Genomic DNA, 20,647 nt, shown 5'->3' with positions numbered 1-20,647 from the left:
CACATTTTTCAATGTAATTTTCTGTACGTTTTATATTTTCTCACAACATTGAATGGATTTGTGCCTGGAAAGTCATGTTTGACTAATCTTCTTGAATTTTTTGAAGAGGTTACTAGGGAAATTGACACGGGTAAAGCAGTGGATGTTGTCTATATGGACTTTAGTAGGGAACCTATTCCCTAGTGTGCACCTATTCCCCCCCCCCCATCTCCCTTCTGTTTTGTTTTTCTGTTTCTTGTTTTTTGTGTAAAATTGTATGTATGCACTGAGCACGAGCAGCTTTCAGTTTCACTGTACATGTATAGTGACAATAAATGGCATATCTATATCTATCTAGTAAGGCCTTGGACAAGGTTCCTCATGGAAGGTTGGTTAAGAAGGTTCAACTGTATAAATACAGGAGTAGCAAAATGGATTCAACAGTGGCTGAATGGGAGAAGCCAGAGGGTAATGGTGGATGGTTGTTTGTCAGGTTGGAGGCAGGTGACTAGTGGGGTGCCTCAGGGATCGGTGTTGGGTCCTTTTTTGTTTGTCATGTACATCAATGATCTGGATGAAGGTGTGGTAAATTGGATTAGTAAGTATGCAGATGATACCAAGATAAGGGGTGTTGTGGATAATGAAGAGGATTTCCAAAGTCTACAGAGTGATTTAGGCCATTTGGAAGAATGGGCTGAAAGATGGCAGATGGAGTTTAATGCTGATAAATGTGAGGTGCTACACCTTGGCAGGACAAATAAAAATAGGACGTACATGGTAAATGGTAGGGAATTGAAGAATACAGTTGAACAGAGGGATCTGGGAATAACCGTGCATAGTTCCTTGAAGGTGGAATCTCATATAGATAGGGTGGTAAAGAAAGCTTTTGGTATGCTAGCCTTTATAACTCAGAGCATTGAGTATAGAAGCTGGGATGTAATGTTAAAATTGTACAAGGCATTGGTGAGACCAAATCTGGAGTATGGTGTACAATTTTGGTCACCCAATTATAGGAAGGATGTCAACAAAATAGAGTGAGTACAGAGGAGATTTACTAGAATGTTGCCTGGGTTTCAACAACTAAGTTACAGAGATAGGTTGAATAAGTTAGGTCTTTATTCTCTGGAGCGCAGAAGGTTGAGGGGGGACTTGATAGAGGTCTTTAAAATGATGAGAGGGATAGACAGAGTTGATGTGGACAAGCTTTTCCCTTTGAGAATAGGGAAGATTCAAACAAGAGGACATGACTTCAGAATTAAGGGACAGATGTTTAGTGGTAACATGAGGGGGAACTTCTTTACTCAAAGAGTGGTAGTGGTGTGGAATGAGCTCCCAGTGGAAGTGGTGGAGGCAGGTTCGTTGGTATCATTTAAAAATAAATTGGATAGGCAAATGGATGAGAAGGGAATGGAGGGTTATGGTATGAGTGCAGGCAGGTGGGACTAAGGGAAAAAAGTTGTTCGGCACGGACTTGTAGGGCCGAGATGGCCTGTTTCTGTGCTGTAATTGTTATATGGTTATATGGTTATTGAAGGACATCATTCAGTCCATTGCCAGCCCAGTGGCATGGCTGGTGGAGCCGCTGCCTCTTAACTCCAGTGTTGTTTGTGCGGAATTAGCGCATTCTTCATGTGGCCATGTGAGGTTTCTTTGGATGCTCCCTGGTTTTCTGCCATGTCACTGGGACTGGATGGTGTGAGGGTTGATTGGACACAGTGATTTACCACTGGTGTGTGCGTGAGTGGTGGAGTTTGGGGGGACCTGTTGGGTGTATGGGAGGATGAAAAGGAATTGGTGTGGGACTGACGTGGAAGGGTGGGTGACGGTAGATGTGGTCCCAATGGGCCGGGGAGCCTGCTTCCATGCTGTGCCTCCTTCTAACTTTATTGCTACAATGGCAGATCAAGGCTTGATATCTAGTGAAATAAATGTCAAATAAATCACTTTTAATAGCCTTTCAAGGCAAGAAGAATGAAAATTATAGTTTTCTGTTGGTACTTTACTGCCAAACTATATCCAGTGATTCTATTGGTAGATGGGCTGCAAGCATTCAGAATAGATCACTCATAATCCAGGGAAAAAATTGCACACTCTTGCACTGCAGTAAGTATTGCAATTGCACAAAACGGGAGACATGTTATTATTTATTGGAGATGTAATATTATGAATCTTTAATTCTGGCTTTGGTTTACTGCTGTTATAAATGAAAATTAGTTTATGTGCCTTCATATCAGATTGTTCCAGCTGCACACACTTCAAAACTTTGTAGAGGACTTTTAACAATCCTTGTTATACTTTTCTCCACCACCTTCAGTCAGCTGGGCAGATTTTCCTGAGGGATGCTGGCAGTTCTGATGCAGTACTCAAGATGAAGAATTGGATCATGGATTGGATCATTGACCCAAACCAAAATCTTGATTAGACAACATCATCATGTGTTCAATATGAGCACCACACCTTTGGAAACAGACTGCCTTGAAGAGGTTAGTACAGGATTATCAGATTCATGACTGGAGTTCAAGGGTTAAATTACGGGGAGTATTCACAAGGAATATTTCTTCATAATTTAGAATTTTAAAATTAAACTTGAGTAGACGGGAATTATTTCTGCTGGTTGAGGGTTGGCTGTTTAAGAGAAGTTCTCCAAAATTTGAGGCGGATTTTTCAGGGATGAAGATTGGCATTATACCTCATGGAAGTGTAATGGAAGCTAAGGAGTCTTTTCTGCAAATAGCAATTACATTGATAGACACAAAGCTGGAGTAATACAATACAATATTGTTTATTGTCATTTGAACCTCAAATGAAGTTCAAACAGAATTTGGTTTCTGCAGTCATACAACAAGAAAATAAAAACAAATAAAAACACAATTTACACAAACATCCATCACAGTGAATCTCCTCCTCACTGTGATGGAAGGCAAAGTCATTGTCTCTCCCCTGTTAATCATTCTTCTCCCGATGTTAAAGCCCCCGGCGGGCGATGGCAAGTCTCGCGGCCGTTAAGGGAGCGCCGGGCGATGTAAGGCCCGGCTCCGGGTCTTGATGTTGGAACCCCCGGTGGGCGATGGCAAGTCCCGCAGTCGTTAAAGCCGCGCTGGGCAATGTAAGGTCCCGCTCCAGGTCGTATTCAACCCCGCAGTTCGGGTGGGAGAAGTTGCCGTTGCGGGAGCTGCGAAAAGTGGTCTCCCACTAGTGACCTGCGAGCTTCCAATGTCACCGCCCACCGGGCCTATGGCTGGAGCCTTGAAGCTCCAAAGTCGGATTGCGGCCTTATGCCACCACAGCTCTCCACGCTCCAAAGCCGGCCAGCTCCACGATGGTGAGTCCGCAGGCTCCGCGACTGGAGCCCCCAGGTCGTTCCAGTTGGAGGCCACTCCACGGTGCTAGACCCCAACGATAACGGAGACCCGACAAGGAAAACATCGGGTCCCCCATACAGGGAAGAGATTTAAGAGTTTCCTCCCCCTGTCACCCTCATATACACAGCTAAAAACAATATATAAACTACATCCAAACTATACACTCAACAGGACAAAAAATTAAAAAAAAGACAGACGGACTGCAGAGGCCGCTGCCGCGAGGCACCGCCAGTGGGTCAGGCAGCATCTTTGAAAAGAAGGAATGGAAGACATTTCGGGTCAAGGCCTTTCTTCAGACAGATCTTGACTAGAAACATCATTCATTCCTTCTTTCCAGAGATGATGCCCGTCCTGCTGAGTTACTCCAGCTTTTTCTGTCTATCTTTGGTTTGAATCAGCATCTGAAGTTCCTTCATACACTAGCAATTACCTTGAGGGTCATGTTGACCATAAAGGAAGATATTAGAAGATGCAAGGCAAAGGAATGTGGTCAGAGACTGAGGTGATGTAAGCAGATTATTCCTCCTTGTGCCGCACATGAGTCTCTTACATCCAGTAGAAAAATTGCTCTCCTTATTGTATTTATACCCAAGTTCATAATTGACAGCATAGTGTGCTGAGTCATCTGTCTTCTTGCATCTCTCTGCAGAATTTCTGCCCTTGAAGTAATCAGTGTTTCATAACAATTCTTTTAGTTTTAATTTTTTCGACGATTTCTTGTGGGCTGCTCTCTCCAGGGAGAAGTATTCAACTTCCTTTGGTTTCAGAGATTGTAAAATGCAACTCTTTACAATGATCATATTTCAAGCAAAAATGCTCTTGCACTACACTGCCAAGGAGTACCTATACCACTGCATTGCTGGAGAATAAGACCTACTAGCTGTAAGTATTCATTCAGTCAAAAATGCAAATGCTTAATATAGTAGCGGTAGTGAGCTGTAATTTGATTCCATTGGCTTCAATGGAACCAAATATTGTATGCAGAATGTGACGTGCACATGCTATCGCATTTGGCATTTGTGAACCATTTCTGCTCCTCCAATTGCATCATTTTAACATTTGTGCATGTTTATCAGGTCTGAAGCATCTAAATTAAGAAAAACCTGGGACTGAACTCGAAGGTAGACACAAAATTCTGGAGTAACTCAGTGGGAGTACCTCCCTATACCAATCAGAATTTCCTACTGATCCCAATATAATGCATCAGTTTTTAAAGAAACTGAACTTGCCAAATTTACCACATAATTAGTCTGTGTTGTTAGATGAACCCATCACAGAGGAAGAAATACAGAAAGCAATACTTTCGATTAATTCTGGTAAACCATCCGGTTTAGATGGGTTTACAGTGGAATTTTTTAAGTATTTATCAAGTTTACTGTCCCCTTGGCTGTGCAAGGGTTTTAAAGAAGATTGACTACCGACTGTTTTACTTATTTAGGCATTAAGATTACCAAGAAACACAAGGATCTATTTAAAGCCAATTTTACACCCCTAATTGACCACATTGGACAACAGTTTACTAAATGGTCACCAATGTCCTTATCTCTAACCGGCCGAATCAATGCTATTAAAATGTTTATTGTACCTAAATGTTTGTATTTATTTCAGACTATACTAATTTTTATTGCTAAATCTTTCTTTGATATTATTGACTCAAAAATGTCTTCATATATATGGCAGATTAAAAATCCCAGACTAAGTAAAAAATACAGAAATCAAAAAAAGACGGTGGTTTGGCACTGCCGAACCTTAGATTTTACTATTAGGCAGTTAATGCTCACTATTTATCATTTTGGACAAAAGTTTTAGAAGATACCCGAAGCCCAGGATGGATGAATCTTGAATGTGATTCTATGCAAGGGCTATCATTGGCTTCTATTCTAGGGGCCTCGTCACCCTTTACAATTATGAGATTGAATAAATATACGACTAACCCAATAATAAGACATACACTCCGAATATGGTTTCAATTTAGTAAGTATTTTGGATTGAATGATTTTATCTTATCGAGTCCTATCATATCTAATTTTTTCTTCCAACCTTCTAGTACTGATCAAGCCTTTCTATTATGGAAGAGGAAGGGATTAGCAGTTTTTCGTGACTTGTTTTTGGATGGTTGTTTTATGACTTTTGAACAACTCTCCAATAAATATAATCTACCTCTCACATTTCTTTAGATATTTACAAATTATACATTTTTTGAAGGCTACTCTACCCTCTTTTCCGTTACCACATCAAACCGAAATCTTGGAAAAAAAATTACATTTGAACCCTTAACAGAAAGGTTTAATAACGACTATTTATGAGTTGATTTTGAAATTACAAATAGCTACATTGGATAAAATTAAGAATGACTGGGAAAGAGAACTTCAAATTTCTCTACCTATAGAGAAATGGGAGAGGATTATTCATTTAGTTAATACCTCTTCAATGTGTGCAAGACACACTCTGATACCATTCATGGTGGTTCAGAGCCCATATGTCAAAAGATAAGTTAGCTCATTTTTATGGTCATATAAATCCTATCTGTGACAGATGTAACTCTGAAGTGGCCCCACTGACTCACATGTTTTGGTCTTCACACAGAGAGTGGTGAATCCCTGGAATTCTCTGCCACAGAGGGTAGTTGAGGCCAGTTCATTGGCTATATTTAAGAGGGAGTTAGATGTGGCCCTTGTGGCTAAAGGGATCGGGGTGTATGGAGAGAAGGCAGGTACAGGATACTGAGTTGGATGATCAGCCATGATCATATTGAATGGCAGTGCAGGCTCGAAGGACCAAATGGCCTACTCCTGCACCTAATTTCTATGTTTCTATGTCTTGCCCACTTTTGGAAAAATATTGGAAATACATTTTTGACACTATTTCTGTAGTTTTAGGTATTGATTTACAACCTCATCTTATTACTGCAATTTTTGGGCTACCAATGTTAGATTCTACTTATTTGTTCCGTTCTGCCTATCGGCTGATTGCCTTTACTACATTAATTGCCAGAAGATCTATTTTATTTATTTGAATGGAAAGACTCTAATCCTCCTACCACACTTCATTGGTACTCTGAAACAATATCATGTTTAAATTTAGATAAAAGTAGGAGTGACATTGTCGAACCCTTGGTTACATTTGATAGGACTTTATTCAACTTTTTCACACAATATAAATTGTCCCCTCTCCAACTGTTATAATAATTATTTTACCTTTGTATGGTGGAACGGACTTGACGACAAGCAGGGAATTGTTGAAATTCTTTGTAGCCCAGATTTTTTTGTTGCTTTTTTTTCTTGGTTTAGGGGGGTTTTGTTTTTCTTTTTTTTTCTTTTTTTCTTTGTTTTCTTTTTATCTTTCTGTTTTTATATATACAATTTCTCTTTTAAACACTTAACTATATTTACATAGAGACCGAGAGGTCTATACCCAATGTGTATTTTGACACTGGTCTCATACTTAGGTTATATTTGCTATTAATGTAATCCTGATCCCTATGTATCAATATCACTGTTATGTTTATCATTATTGGGCTTTTTTTTGTGTTGTTTTGTTTTTGCTTTTGAAAAAAATAATAAAAGAAAGAAGAACTCAGTGGGACAGGCAGCATCTCTGGATAGAAGGAATGGGTGATGTTTCGGGTCGAGACCCTTCGAGACCTGAAAAACCCCCACATAGTCACAGTAAAAACATACCAACTTAACAGACTTCATCCAAGGTTAGGATTGAACCTGGACCACCTGGGCTGTGAAGCAGCAGCACTGCTCACTGCACTGTGGGAAATTATGAACTTGGTAAAATTCATGCTGAGATAAACTAGATGTATCCTTGGCCTCTCCCAGCTCACTCTGGCCAGCTGGTATTTTTTTTTATTGAACGATACTGCATGGAAATTGTCCCACTGATTCCACGCCAACCATCGATCACTCATTCAACGTTATCCCATGTTTTCATCCACTTTCTACACATTTGGTGGAATTTACAGGCCAACTGACCTTTAAACCCGCGTGTCTTTGGGATATGGGAGGAAAGCGGAGCACCTGTTCACAGGTTCACAGGGAGAACGTGCAAACTCCATCCAGGCAGCACCTGAGGTCAGGATCAAAAATGGGTCTCTGATTTTGTGAGGCAGCAGCTCTACCAGTTGTGCCAATGTGCTGCCCCTTTTGATAATTACATTTTGTTTGTCAATAATCATTCTCCTTGGCTTTCTTAACAGTGTCAAAAATGAAGAAATGCCTCTGTTGAAATTTATTTGCACCGTCTGTACTAATCAATAGGGAAATCAGAAGGGGTTTTTTTACCTAGAGATTGGCTGGAGAATGATACCTGTGACTGACGGAATGGTTAAGACAAATAGACTGAATGGTCTCAGGGGAAATCTCTGGGAGGCTGATCATGTCATCGGTTACATTCAGCTCAAGAGCGGCTGCGTTAGCAGGACTGGTGGGCGGCAGCTTCGACCACCCCGGGGCGCGGTGATTGAGCCGCGGGACTGTTTTTAACATCGCCCGGCGGGGTATCGTCTCAGTGCAGAGGGATAAGAGGAGGGATGAGACTGCAGACCTGAGACTTTTGCCTCCATCACAGTGAGGAGATGTTGGGTGGACTCACTGTGGTGGATGTTAATGTGTGTTTATTGTTCTTTTTGTTGTTTTTATTGTATTATATGTATGACTGCTGAAATTTCGTTCAAACTTCGGTCTGAATGACAATAAAGGCTATCTATCTATCTATCTATCTATCTATCTATCTATCTATCTATCTATCTATCTATCTATCTATCTATCTATCTATCTATCTATCTATCTATCTATCTATCTATCTATCTATCTATCTATCTATCTATCTATCTATCTATGAAGAAACATGCAAATTGTTTCCTTTTTTTTGCAGTCAGGTCGGCTGGCATTTGTGGTAATGATTTAGTACAAAGTTCAGGATGGACATTTGAAGGGGAATGTTTCAGCCGTTGAGCTGTGAGGGACTTGCATACAGATCTGAAAGGCCACGAGAGAGACTGGAGTGAACCTGGAACATAGAACCATACAGCATTGGGAATAGACCCTTCTGGCCCACAAAGTCTGTGTTGAAAACGATGCCAAGATTAATTTCATCTGCCTGCACATGATTCATATTTCTCCATTCCCTCCACAGGGTATGTCTATCTAAGAGCCTCTTCTGCCTTCACCAGCACCTCTGGCAGTGCATTTCAGGCACCCATCATTCTCTGTTTAAAGAAAAAATACCGGCCACACGCATTTCATTTCAACATTGCCCCTCTCACCTTAAATCTATGCCCTCTAATCTTTGACTTTCCACCCCGAGAAAAAAGGTTCTGACTGCCAACCCAATCGATGCCTCTCATAACTTTATATACTTTTAATGGGTCTTCCCTCAAACTCCATCCAGCCTTCCAGAGAAAACAATGCAAGTTTGTCCAGTCTCTCCTTTTACCTACTATCTTTTAATCCAGGCAACATTCTGGTAAACCTCGTCTTCATGGAAGAGGCTTCCGAAACCAAAGGATGATGCAAGTTCACTACTAGAACAGGGGAAATCTAAAAGAGGTTTGGACCAGTGAACAGGGAGAAGGGAAAGAAGTAGCAGTTGAAGGTCATGGGTTGGTCTCAAGCTCATTGACATCAACAGCCATGAATTCCTTGATCTGAGACAATGGCTGAGGAGGCAGATGAGAGTAGTTCAGGCAGAATTTGCAGAAGATGTACCAGAGATTATCTTTACATTCCAGTTTGATCTTGGAATAACATGCCATTTTGTTGGATTAAAGAAGGACCTTGTGGTGATCCATATGGGCTAGCAGTGTCCAATGGTGGATAGCTAAACCGTTTCTCTGCCTTATCTTCTCAAATTTCATTCCTTTTGTCCTAATTAAGCGAAATTGAGGAACACACCAGGATGAGGGCAGAGTGAGAGAGGGAGAGAGAGAGGAATTGTTTTGATCAGAACTTGGACCTTAAAATTGGAAGTGAGGGTGAGCTTGGACAGATGAGAGATGAAATAGTGAAAGGTAGCCTAAGGGTAAAACTGTTGGATTTTTGAAAACGCAGTTGTAAATGAACAAGTGTGCAATTTCTCCAGCAGTGAAGTAGTTGCAAGTAGGATGTGTGGCTGGAGCGCTTTGCATGAAATGATCATGTACGGTTCTATCAGCCGATGACACAATGGGAAAACCAAGGACGTGTGAGTTAGCAACATCAAAAGGGGGTGTGTGAATATGGATAAGAAAATTTAAAGGAAGGGAGAGATGAAGGGGAGGAAACAGAACTGTGAACTGAGATACCGCATGAAGCAGCTGAAAATGGTTGTACTTGGGGCACTGGCCTGAGGAACTCCTTAAATAGGTACCCAAGGGTGGGCAACTGACATTCAACAACCAAAACCATCCTCTCTCTGAAATGTGCGACTCCTGACAGTGAAGGTCTTTCTCAACCAAACATTGTATTCTGCAAGCTCTGTATTACTGTTGTCAACCTTGATTGCCTGGGAATAGTTGTGTGCATAATTTAGTTGGACCAAGCAGCCATAAGGACATAATTATTAACTTAACAAGTAACATAACCTTTGCCTGAAGTATAATCACATTGGATATCATATAGATGCCTCCAAAAACTAGGCAAAGTCCTTTGAGATATCAAAGACAAGTTTAAAAGGTTCTCATCCGCACCTGGAATATTCACGTGGGAATGCTCGTTCTTTACCAGTGGGTTTAAATAAAACTGTTCTCCATTATGTTTTGAATAATTTGAATATTTTGACATCAAACAATGATTCCTATTAATGGAGTTCAAGCAATGTTATCAATCAAGATCGTCCAGAAAACAAAGCCACTGTTGACACTCTGTCCCTCTGGTAATGTACATAATTATCCACTGACAATTAATGCACTCACTCCTTTTTATCTGCCCGAGAAGACAAATGAAAGTCACAATTAATTTAACTCCAGCTCTGCCTGTTCTGGTGTGTAAATTATAAACAGAGAACAGTACAGCTCAGGACCAGGCCTTTCAGCCCTTACCCAAGCAATCGTTCCAGGTGCGACAGAGGTTTACCTGCATCTCTTCCAACCTCATCTATTGCGTCCGCTGCTCTAGATGTCAGCAGATCTATATCGGTGAGACCAAGCGGAGGTTGGGCGATCGTTTCGCCGAACACCTCCGCTCGGTCCGGAATAACCAAGCTGACCTCCCGGAGCACTACAACTCCCCCTCCCACTCCGCCTCCGACCTCTCTGTCCTGGGTCTCCTCCATGTCCACAGCGAGCAGCACCGGAAATTAGAGGAACAGCACCTCATATTCCGTTTGGGGAGTCTGCACCCCGGGGGCATGAACATCGAATTCTCCCAATTCTGTTAGTCCTTGCTGTCTCCTCCCCTTCCTCAGCTCCCCTGCTGTCTCCTCCCACCCTCCAGCCTTCTGGCTAATCCTCCTTTTCCCTTTCTTGTCCCCACCCACCCCCACCCCCGATCAGTCTGAAGAAGGGTTTTGGCCCGAAACGTTGCCTATTTCCTTCGCTCCATAGATGCTGCTGCACCCGCTGAGTTTCTCCAGCCTTTCTGTGTAACTTTCAGCCCACTATGTCCATGCTGAACATGATCCCAAGTTCAATAAATATACTCTTCCTTCATGTGATCCATATCCCTCCATTCCCTGCATATTCATGCAAAAGCCTTTTAAATGCTGCTATTGTAACTGGCACCACCACACCTGGCAATACGTCCAGGCACCAATCACCCCCTGTGTACAAAAACTTGGCCCGCACATCTCCTTTGAACATTGCCCCTCTCACCTTCAACCTATGCCCTCTAATCTTTGATATTTCCACGCAGGGAAAAAGATTCTGAAAGTCTACCATATCAATGCATCTCATAATTTTATATATACCCGTTAGGCCTCTCCTCACCCTCCAACGCTCCAGAGAAAACAATCCAAGATTGTGCAACTTCTCCTTATAATTAATACCATCTAATCAGCGCAGCAATCTTGTGATCCTCTTCAGCACCCCCTCCAAAGCCTCCACATCCTTCCTGTAATAGATAAACCAGAATTGAGTCCCATAAAGCTGCAACATGACTTCCTGACTCTTAATCTTATAAAACTGGGAGGTTGTGCCTTGTCCACTCAGTAAGCAGAATACAACGCTGGTTCTCTTATAATAAAACAAAGAATGCTGATATTGCTCAAGCAATATCAATGGAAAGAGAAATAGAGTTTATGTTTCAGGTCAGAGACTCTTCATTAAAGCTAGGAAAGAAAGAAAACAGACACTTCTCCACAAATGAAAACTAACTGATAGTCATGCTTTTATACAGATGGAAACAGACCCTTTGGCCCAACTTGTCCCTGCAAACTGAGATGCTCCATATACAAGGGCCCCACTGGTTCATGTTTGGCCCTTATCCCTCTGAACCTTCCCTATCCATGTAGCTGTCCAAATGTCTTTTAAATGTTGTTATAGTACCTGCCTTAATTATCTCCTCTGGCAGCTCATTCCATATACCCACCACTCTATTGAAGACAACAGCAAGGGAATTCTGCATCACTGGTAGCACTGGCTTTTGAACAAGACATTTATATGAGGCTCTCTGAGATAAATGTAAAGGATCCCCTAACACTGAGAAATGGAGCAGAAGGGTTCTACCCATTTTCTTGGCCAGTATTCAACTTTAAGTCTCTGTGCTAAGAACAGATTATGTATTATTTCCCCCTTGCTGTCCACAAAGTAACTGGCACATCTCCTAAATCATGATAATACATTAGCTATAAAGTCTTTTGGGGTTCTCTGAAATGAATGCGAAAGGTGCTATGCAAATGCCATTATTTTCCTTCTGAGTTGCTGGACTCTCTATGACAACCAACAGAAGCACATGGTAATGTTTTTTACAATTCCTTTATTCCAAGAAAGAAGGAAAAACAAGTAAATCAACTGAATTACTTTCTAAAGTCAGATCAAATTAGCCAAATTCATGCGATTAGCGGCAACATTTGTAATATGTTGACTTTCTCGTTCTTCCCTTTCTAAGTTTTAAACATCCAAAATTCTGCAGCCCATATCCCAACTTGCACCATTCACCCAGCACACTTGTCACCAAACATTACCATCATTTTGAAAGTTCTTCTTGTTTTCAAATCCTTAAGGGGCTGTCCCACTGCGACGACCTAATCTGCGGGTTTAGACGAGTTTGTCCTCGACTCAAACACGCAGCATAGTCGACACGTGGTCCTAGAAGGTCCTATGAGGTCACTGGAACTCTCCTTCAAGCTCGAGGGAAGTTCTCGAATAGTCGCGGCCTCAGCTAAGTCGCGGAAAATATTTCAGCATGTTGAAAAATTTTCTGCAAGTAAAATTTGTTCGGCATGGTTCTCAGGACCAAGGACAACTGACTGGTAGGTAAAATGCCCGCTAAACTTTATTATACTTCTTAAAAGTGTCTCCACTCCTTCTCCCCCTCTTCTTCCCCCTCTTCTCCCCTTCTCTCGCCTTCTCTCCCCTTCTCTCGCCTATCCCCTTTTCCCCCCTTCTCTCTCCCCCCTCGTGGGTCTGAATTGCAGACAGCACTCCCCCGCTTTCCCTGGGCCCCGCTTTGCAATGTGTGTGTGTGTGCGTGCGGTCGGTCGATCCAGCTCGCAGTTTCAACACTGATGGTCGATCCAGCTAGAGGTTTGCCAGGCGAGCTTGAAGGTCGAAGACACTGTTCTTAACTCGCGGATTAGGTCACCGCGGTGGGACAGCCGCTTTACATTGTCTTGCATCTTCCTATTGCTGTAGCCTTCTACACTGGAATAACCCTGTCAGATACTTACTCCCCACCAGTTTTATTTCCTCTGTGTCAAAATTTCATTGTTCATTCCTTGGAGTTGTGCCATCTACTGCTAAGGACTAGAGTCTTGGAAATTCTTTATCTTGCTATATTTCTTTTCTCCTTTGGCAAACACTCCCTGGGGTATTTGTTAACTCTGCTATCTTGAAATCAAATTCAATATGATAATCCCCCTGTGAATAAATTCAGGATCTTTTTACTCTGGTAGGTACTATACTAATGCTAGATTTTGTTGTTGACCAAAAGAACATTCATATAAGGTTTTCAAGAAGGAACTGCAAATGCTGGAAGATCGAAGGTACACAAAATTGCTGGAGAAACTCAGCGGGTGCAGCAGCATCTATGGAGCGAAGAAAATAGGCGACGTTTCGAAGAAGGGTTTCGGCCCGAAACGTTGCCTATTTTCTTCGCTCCATAGATGCTGCTGCACCCGCTGAGTTTCTCCAGCAATTTTGTGTACATTCATATAAGGTTTCCAGCATCTCCATTGAAAACATCTAGCAGAGTCTTGTTTATTAGTCCAGTCATAGTCATAATGCATCTCAACTAGTCTAAATGTACAGAGAACATCAGATAATTAAAAATTAATGACAATCATTTGTAATTGATAAATTGATAAACTATAGATGGTATTTTTTAATATCTAATGCCTTTGTGCATTTGAATCGGTAAACAAAATAAAATAAATTGCTACATTCAACAGCTTTGCATGGAATATGATGCCAAGAAGGTTAAAATGATTATTTTGCCAAAGAATTGACTGCAAATGACATTTTTATATGATTACACCTTGTGGATAAAATGAAAAGTGAATTAAAAGTGAATCAATACCTTTCCTTGATCAAATACATCCCAATAACCCAGTGCAAGAGTTGACAAACTATTGTAGTTGTATGATAGCACAATTTAAAAATCAATAAAACATGAATGGGTAGCAATGGTGGAAATAGTAGACATAAATCTTGAGAGAATTTGGAAGGATCCCTTTTTATATGCCTTTTAATATTTCTGACATTGAGGTGAGATACAAGGACAAATTATAACTGTCCAAACCTTTTGACTGTCAGAGGTTATATAAATACTGCATTTTTTGTGAACACCTTCAATTAAATTGCCATTTAATCAATAGGTGCAGAAGGGACTGCATTCAAAAATATAGACTGGAACTCAGCTGTCAATGTTGAATTGTAATTATGCTATCGTTGGCAAAAACATATCGGCAGCACTTTCACCCTTTGAGTGTGAAACTACTGTGATATTTCAGTTATTTCTTTTTAATTACTTTGCACAAATTTCTAAACACCTGTTTCACTTCGTCATTCTGGATTATTGTGTGTAGAGTGATGATTAAACAAATGAATTTAATCAATGTTAAAATAAGGCTGTAATGTAACAAAATGTGGAAAAAGTGAAGGGGTCTGAATACTTTCTGAATGCACTGTACATACAAGAACAAAGATTGCTGGAAACATTTCCCCAACAATCACTTCCCCGCTGTTCTAAACAATAGTGAAAGTGAGATATTTTGTAGCTTCATGAGCAGGCCAATAGCATTTTGAAATTACTACTAATTTAAAATATGAATAGCAATAATCCTTGGCGTCTTTAAATTAATAACTGCACAATTTGTTCATTCATTGTTTCTACCCACCTCAATAATGAATGATATATTGATTTTTAATTGCATCTTCCATTGTGAGACAAACCTGTCCATTGCATCTGAAGTTTGTAATATGGAATTTCACTTAAGGTCATACTGTATATACACAAGTTACACGTTATAGGAGTAGAATTAAGACATTCGGCCTGTCAAGTTTACTCTGCCATTCAATCATGGCTGATTTATCTCTCAAAATCCCATTTGCCTGCCTTCTCCACATAACCCTTGACACCTGTTCTAATCAAGAAGTTGTCTATCTCTGTCTTAAAAATATCCAATGATGGCCTCCACAGGCCTTTATGGCAATGAGTTTCACAGATTAACTACCCTCTGACTAAAGTCACCTCCTTTCTCAAAGAGCACCCTTTAATTCTGAGGCTATGACCTTTGGTTTGAGACTCACCTTTCATTATTCTGTAAGTTTCAATGAGGTCCCCCCTCAACCTTCAAAACTCCAACGAGTAGAGGCCTGGTGCTGTCAAATGCTCATCATACGCTAACCCACTCATTCCTGGAAGAATTCTTGTAAACATCCTCTGCACTCTCTCCAGAGCCAGCACATCCTTCCTCCCTTCCTCATCTCTGTGTCTCCCTTTCCCCTGACTCTCAATCTGAAGAAGGGTCTCGACCCAAAACGTCAACCATTCCTTCTCTCCAGAGCCTGTGTCCTACTGAGTTACTCCAACTTTTTGTGTCTAGATAGTAAAAGCAATTGAGTAACAAAAGGTGTGACTGGAAAGGTGCCAATTGTCTGAGATACCAGAAGAGCAGAGAGGGGAATGATGCTGCAAATATGTGATGAAAAATTGGAAGGGCTGATAGCTGTCATGGGCAACCAGTTGGAAGATAAGGTATTCTGCCAAGCTTGCACTGAGCTGCTTTGAAATAATGGAGGCCAATGGCAGAGGGGGCAGAGTGGGAGCGAGAAGGAGAATCAAAGTGATAGGCAACTGAAAGCTAAGGGTCACCCTCTGACTGGATGGAAATGTCTGTAAGGCAGTTATTCAGTTTGTTTTCCATTTTGTTTTAGCTTTAGTGCTTCCTGTTTTCGGTGGATTCTACCTAAAGGTAAAAGAAAAGCAAAAGCAAACCACATATAACTAATGTGCATTTAATTTTGTGTGCAATATTGTGTGTAAAGCATTGCAATCTGATTATGCCTCTGATGTCTGGACATGAAATTAATTGGAATAGATAAAGAAGAAACTAGTCCACATCAAACAAGCAATCTGCGATTGCATGTGAAGAATAAAATCATGCTAATATGCCATGAAATAGCTCTGCCTTTCCACAGACAATTCTTCCTGCGGCTTGGGAATATAATCGGAAATATGAAAGACAAAATGCAGCAAAGATGATGTATGGGTGAATTTCAGGCCATGTATCCACCTGCTGTTTGATATTAATTGCTCCAATGAAATACAGGTAAAGAAAAAAAATAACACATAATGCGGAGACGCAGAGCGAGACAACATGAAAATGAACAAATTAAAGCTGAAGGGTGCAAAAATATCCTTGTAAAATCATAAATCTGTTCTGATAAAGCATAATTTCACATACAAAGAGTCGAGAAAATAACATTGCAAGTAGGAGCTTTTCATCAGTATTGCATTGTTTTACCCTCATGTTGCCAATCCTATGATGAAAGGTAAATGCTTACCCCGGAACCTAGCAGAAATTGCTTCTTTTACCTTGCTGTTCTAAGTGTTTGCTACGTTTCAGTTTTAAACAATTCTGTTTTATTAATCAGTATTCCATAGGAAAACAGAGCACAGGAACTGTGTACAGGAAGACCTCAAGTTAATTCTAATGATGAATGATTAATTAATCTATTTTTAGTTGCGCTGGTTGAGGAAATGTTGGACAGAACTTGGCAATTAATCTCCGATGTGTAATTTTAACACTCGAACCGCAGGAGAACACAGGAATGTTTTTTACATCTCATGAGCTGAAAGTTACCTCTGACAGTGCAGCATCCCAAGCCTGGGATGTACTTATTCTCTCTACATTTCCATTATCATGCTACACTTGTGACAATTTACTGTGGCCGGTTATCCTACCAATCCAAACTTTGGGGTATGGGAGGAAACTGGGACAAAGGGGGAAACCCATGCATTCCCAGAGAGATGTGCAAACTTCACATAGACAACACCCAAGGTCAGGGTTGAACAATGGTTGCTGAAGTTGTCAAACATCAGCTGCATTAGCTGCACCACTGTGCCATCCCCCAAATATAACATGACAAACGAGAATTGCATTTATATAAGAATTTATATAACTGAGTTGGATGATCAGCCATGATCATATTGAATGGCGGTGCAGGCTCGAAGGGCCGAATGGCCTACTCCTGCACCTAATTTCTATGTTTCTCTATGTTTCTATATAGCATCTGTCACAACCTCAGGATGTTCAGAACCACCTCACAGCTGATGACAGAGGGTAACAGTGTAATTAGTGCAGTACCGTTCCGTAAAAATGTTTATATTTTTCATCCTGGGATAAATAAAGTTCTATCATATTGAATATAGCATGCGCTTCCAAGCAGCTGTGTGGTAAAAGGCTGTTCTGGTGATGTTGGTTACTTTATTAATATAGTCACTTTTTGGGGCTTTGGTGGCAATTCCAAAATTACCCTGCATTTCCCATGAGAAGGTGGTGGTGTGCTGCCCTTTTTTGGCTGGCTGCTCTCTTTCTGGTGAAAGAGAGGTACAGTGAAAAGCTTTTGTTGCATGCTAACCAACGAGTAAATAGATAGATAGATAGAGAGAGAGATAGAGAGTCCCCACCAGACTGGCCGGGAAGCTAATGGAATTGGGGCTCAACACCTCCCTGTGTGCCTGGGTCCTGGACTTTCTCACCGCCAGGCCCCAGGTAGTCAAGATGGGAGGGAATACATCAAAGTCCCTCACCCTGAGCACAGGATCGCCCCAGGGTTGCGTCTTCAGCCCCCTATTGTACTCCCTGTACACACATGACTGTGTGACTAGGTTCAGCTCCAACTCAATAATTAAGTTTGCTGATGACACTGTGGTGGTGGGCCTGATCTCAGACAACGATGAGAAGGCCTACCGGGAGGAGGTGGCTGGTCCAGCACTCTGGTGCCAGGATAACAGCATCCTCTTGAACATCAAAAAAACGAAGGAGCTGATCATGGACTTTAGGAGGGCACATCATCCGAGCACGTACACTCCATTGAGTATAAATGGGGATCCTGTGGATAGGGTGAACTGTTTTAACTATCTGGGAGTCCACATCTCCGAGGATATGACATGGGCATCACACGCCTCAGTCAATTGAGGAAATTCAGAGTGTCTCCGAGGATCCTCCAGTGCTTCTACTCAGCGGCGGTGGAAAGCATCTTGTCCGGGAACATTACCATCTGGTCTGGGAATTGCTCTGCCAAGGACAAGACGGCTCTGCAGAGAGTAGTGCGTTCGGCTGAACGCACTATGGGAACTTCACTCACCCCCCTGCAGGAACTATATATCAGGAGGTGCAACTCCAGAGCCAACAATATCATGAGAGACCTCTTCCACCCCTGCAATGGACTGTTCCAGCTGCTATGGTCAGGCAAACGCCTCTGTTGCCATGCGGTGAGAACAGAGAGGTTGAAAAGGAGTTTCTTCCCAGAGGCCATTCGGACTGTAAATGCCTATCTCACCAGGGACTAACTCTACTGAACGTTTTTCCTTCCATTATTTATTATGTAAAGGTATATGTGTATTATGATTGTGTTTATAGGTTGTTTGTCTTTTTGCACAAAAGTCCACGAGCATTGCCACTTTCATTTCACTGCACATCTCATATGTGTATGTGACAAATAAACTTGACTTGACTAGATAGAGATAGATAGATAGATAGATAGATAGATAGATAGATAGATAGATAGAGATAGATAGATAGATAGATCCCAAATGCTTCTACTCAACTCTACTCTACTCTACTCCATTCCACTCTAGTCCTCTATATTCCCAGGAGTAAATGGAAATGTTGCCATATTTGTTTTCAAGAACCCTTGTTTTATGCCACATCTGAGGTCTTAATCAATAACCCTCCAATGGCCAACCAAAAGGATCTGTTTCCATGCTCCACAGAGCTGTGTGGCATGGAAACAGGCCCTTTAACCTAATTTGTTCATGCTAACAAAGTTGCTTCTCTTGCCTAATGCCATTTGCCTGGATTTGACCCCATGCCTCTAAAACTTTCCTATCCATGAACATGTTCAATTTATTTTTAAATGTTTATTTGTTCCTGTCTTTTATACCTTCTCTGGCAGCTTATTCTATGAACCCACCACCTGCTGTGTGTGTGGAAAAGTTTGCCCGAGAACCTCTTTAAATCATTCATTTCTCACCTTAAACCTATGCCCACTTGTTTTAGACTCTCCTATCCAGAAAATGTACTGTGACTATCTATCTATATATTAAATACTTTAGAGACTCGTCAATCATTACCATCTACAAAAGGAAAGGTGATCGATCTGACTGCGGAAACTATTGTGGAATTTCCCTATTAGCAACAGCAGGCAAAGTCCTCACCCTCATCATGAAAAATCGACTCAAGCCTTTAGTCGAGAAGATCCTTCTGGAGACACAAGCCAGTTTTAGACCATCACGTGGAACAGCCGACATGATCATCGCAATGCGTCAACTTCAAGAAAAATGTAATGAACAACTTCAACCTTTGTACATGGCATTTATCAACCTCACTAAGGCTTTTGACTCAAGGGAACTCTTATGGGCTGTCCTATCCACCTTTGGATGTTCTGAAAAGTACATCCGAATCCTGAAACTCCTCCATGATGACATGCTTGCCACAGTCATGGCCAGCAACAGCAACTGTGAGCCTTTTCAAGTCAGATCAGGAGTGAAACAGGGATGCCTGATTGCCCCAACACTATTCACCATCTTCATTGTGACAAACACCCACATCATCAAGGATGACCTACCTCCAGGAATCAAAACCATCTACATAACAAGACTTTTCAATCTTGCCCGTCTCAAGTCCAAAACTAAGACATCTATGCTCCCTCATCGAGTTCCAATACGCAGATTACAACTGTGTTGCAGCTCTCTCAGAAAACCATCTGCAACAGATCCTGACTGCCTTCAACAGTGCATACACAAAACTTGGACTTACCATCAACTCCAAGAAGACTCAGTTTATCTACTAATCATCACAAACTGAGACAAATCAGAAAGAACCATCAATTCAACTTGGTGAAACAACCCTGGAAAATGTGGATCACTTTCTGTACCTTGGAAGTCACCTCTTCTCCAATATCGACCTTAATGACAAGATCTAGCATTGTCTTAATTGTGATGGAACATTTTTTATACATCTTTGAACGAGACTATTTCAAAATCGTGACATCCGAGCAGACACCAAAATGTTAGTGTACAAGGCAGTGGTGATTCCAACGCTCCTGTATGCATCAGAAACCTGGACAACATACCAACACCATCTGAAAACATTTGAAAAATTCCATCAATGATGTCTTCGAAGCAGCTTAAATATCAGCTGGGAAGACAGAAGAACCAACATCAGTGTGCTGAATGAAGCAAAAACATTTAGCATCGAAGCCTTCGTCATCAAGAACCAACTAAGATGGGTCGGTCATGTTGTTCGTATCGAAGACGAGCATTTACCAAAGCAAACCTTCTACTCCCAGCTTAAAGAAGGCATACATAAAGAGAGGCGGACAAATGAAGAGATTCAAAGACGCCTTAAAAGCCAACATGAAGAAATGTGAAATCGACATCGACAATTGGGAAACCAATGCCAAGGACAGGAAACTCTGGCGAACCATCATCCAAGAA

The sequence above is a fragment of the Leucoraja erinacea genome, chromosome 3, assembly GCF_028641065.1.
Source record: "Leucoraja erinacea ecotype New England chromosome 3, Leri_hhj_1, whole genome shotgun sequence".
Lineage (NCBI taxonomy): Eukaryota > Metazoa > Chordata > Chondrichthyes > Rajiformes > Rajidae > Leucoraja > Leucoraja erinaceus.
The sequence above is the reverse complement of the archived record's forward strand: the minus strand, read 5'-3'. Positions refer to the sequence as shown.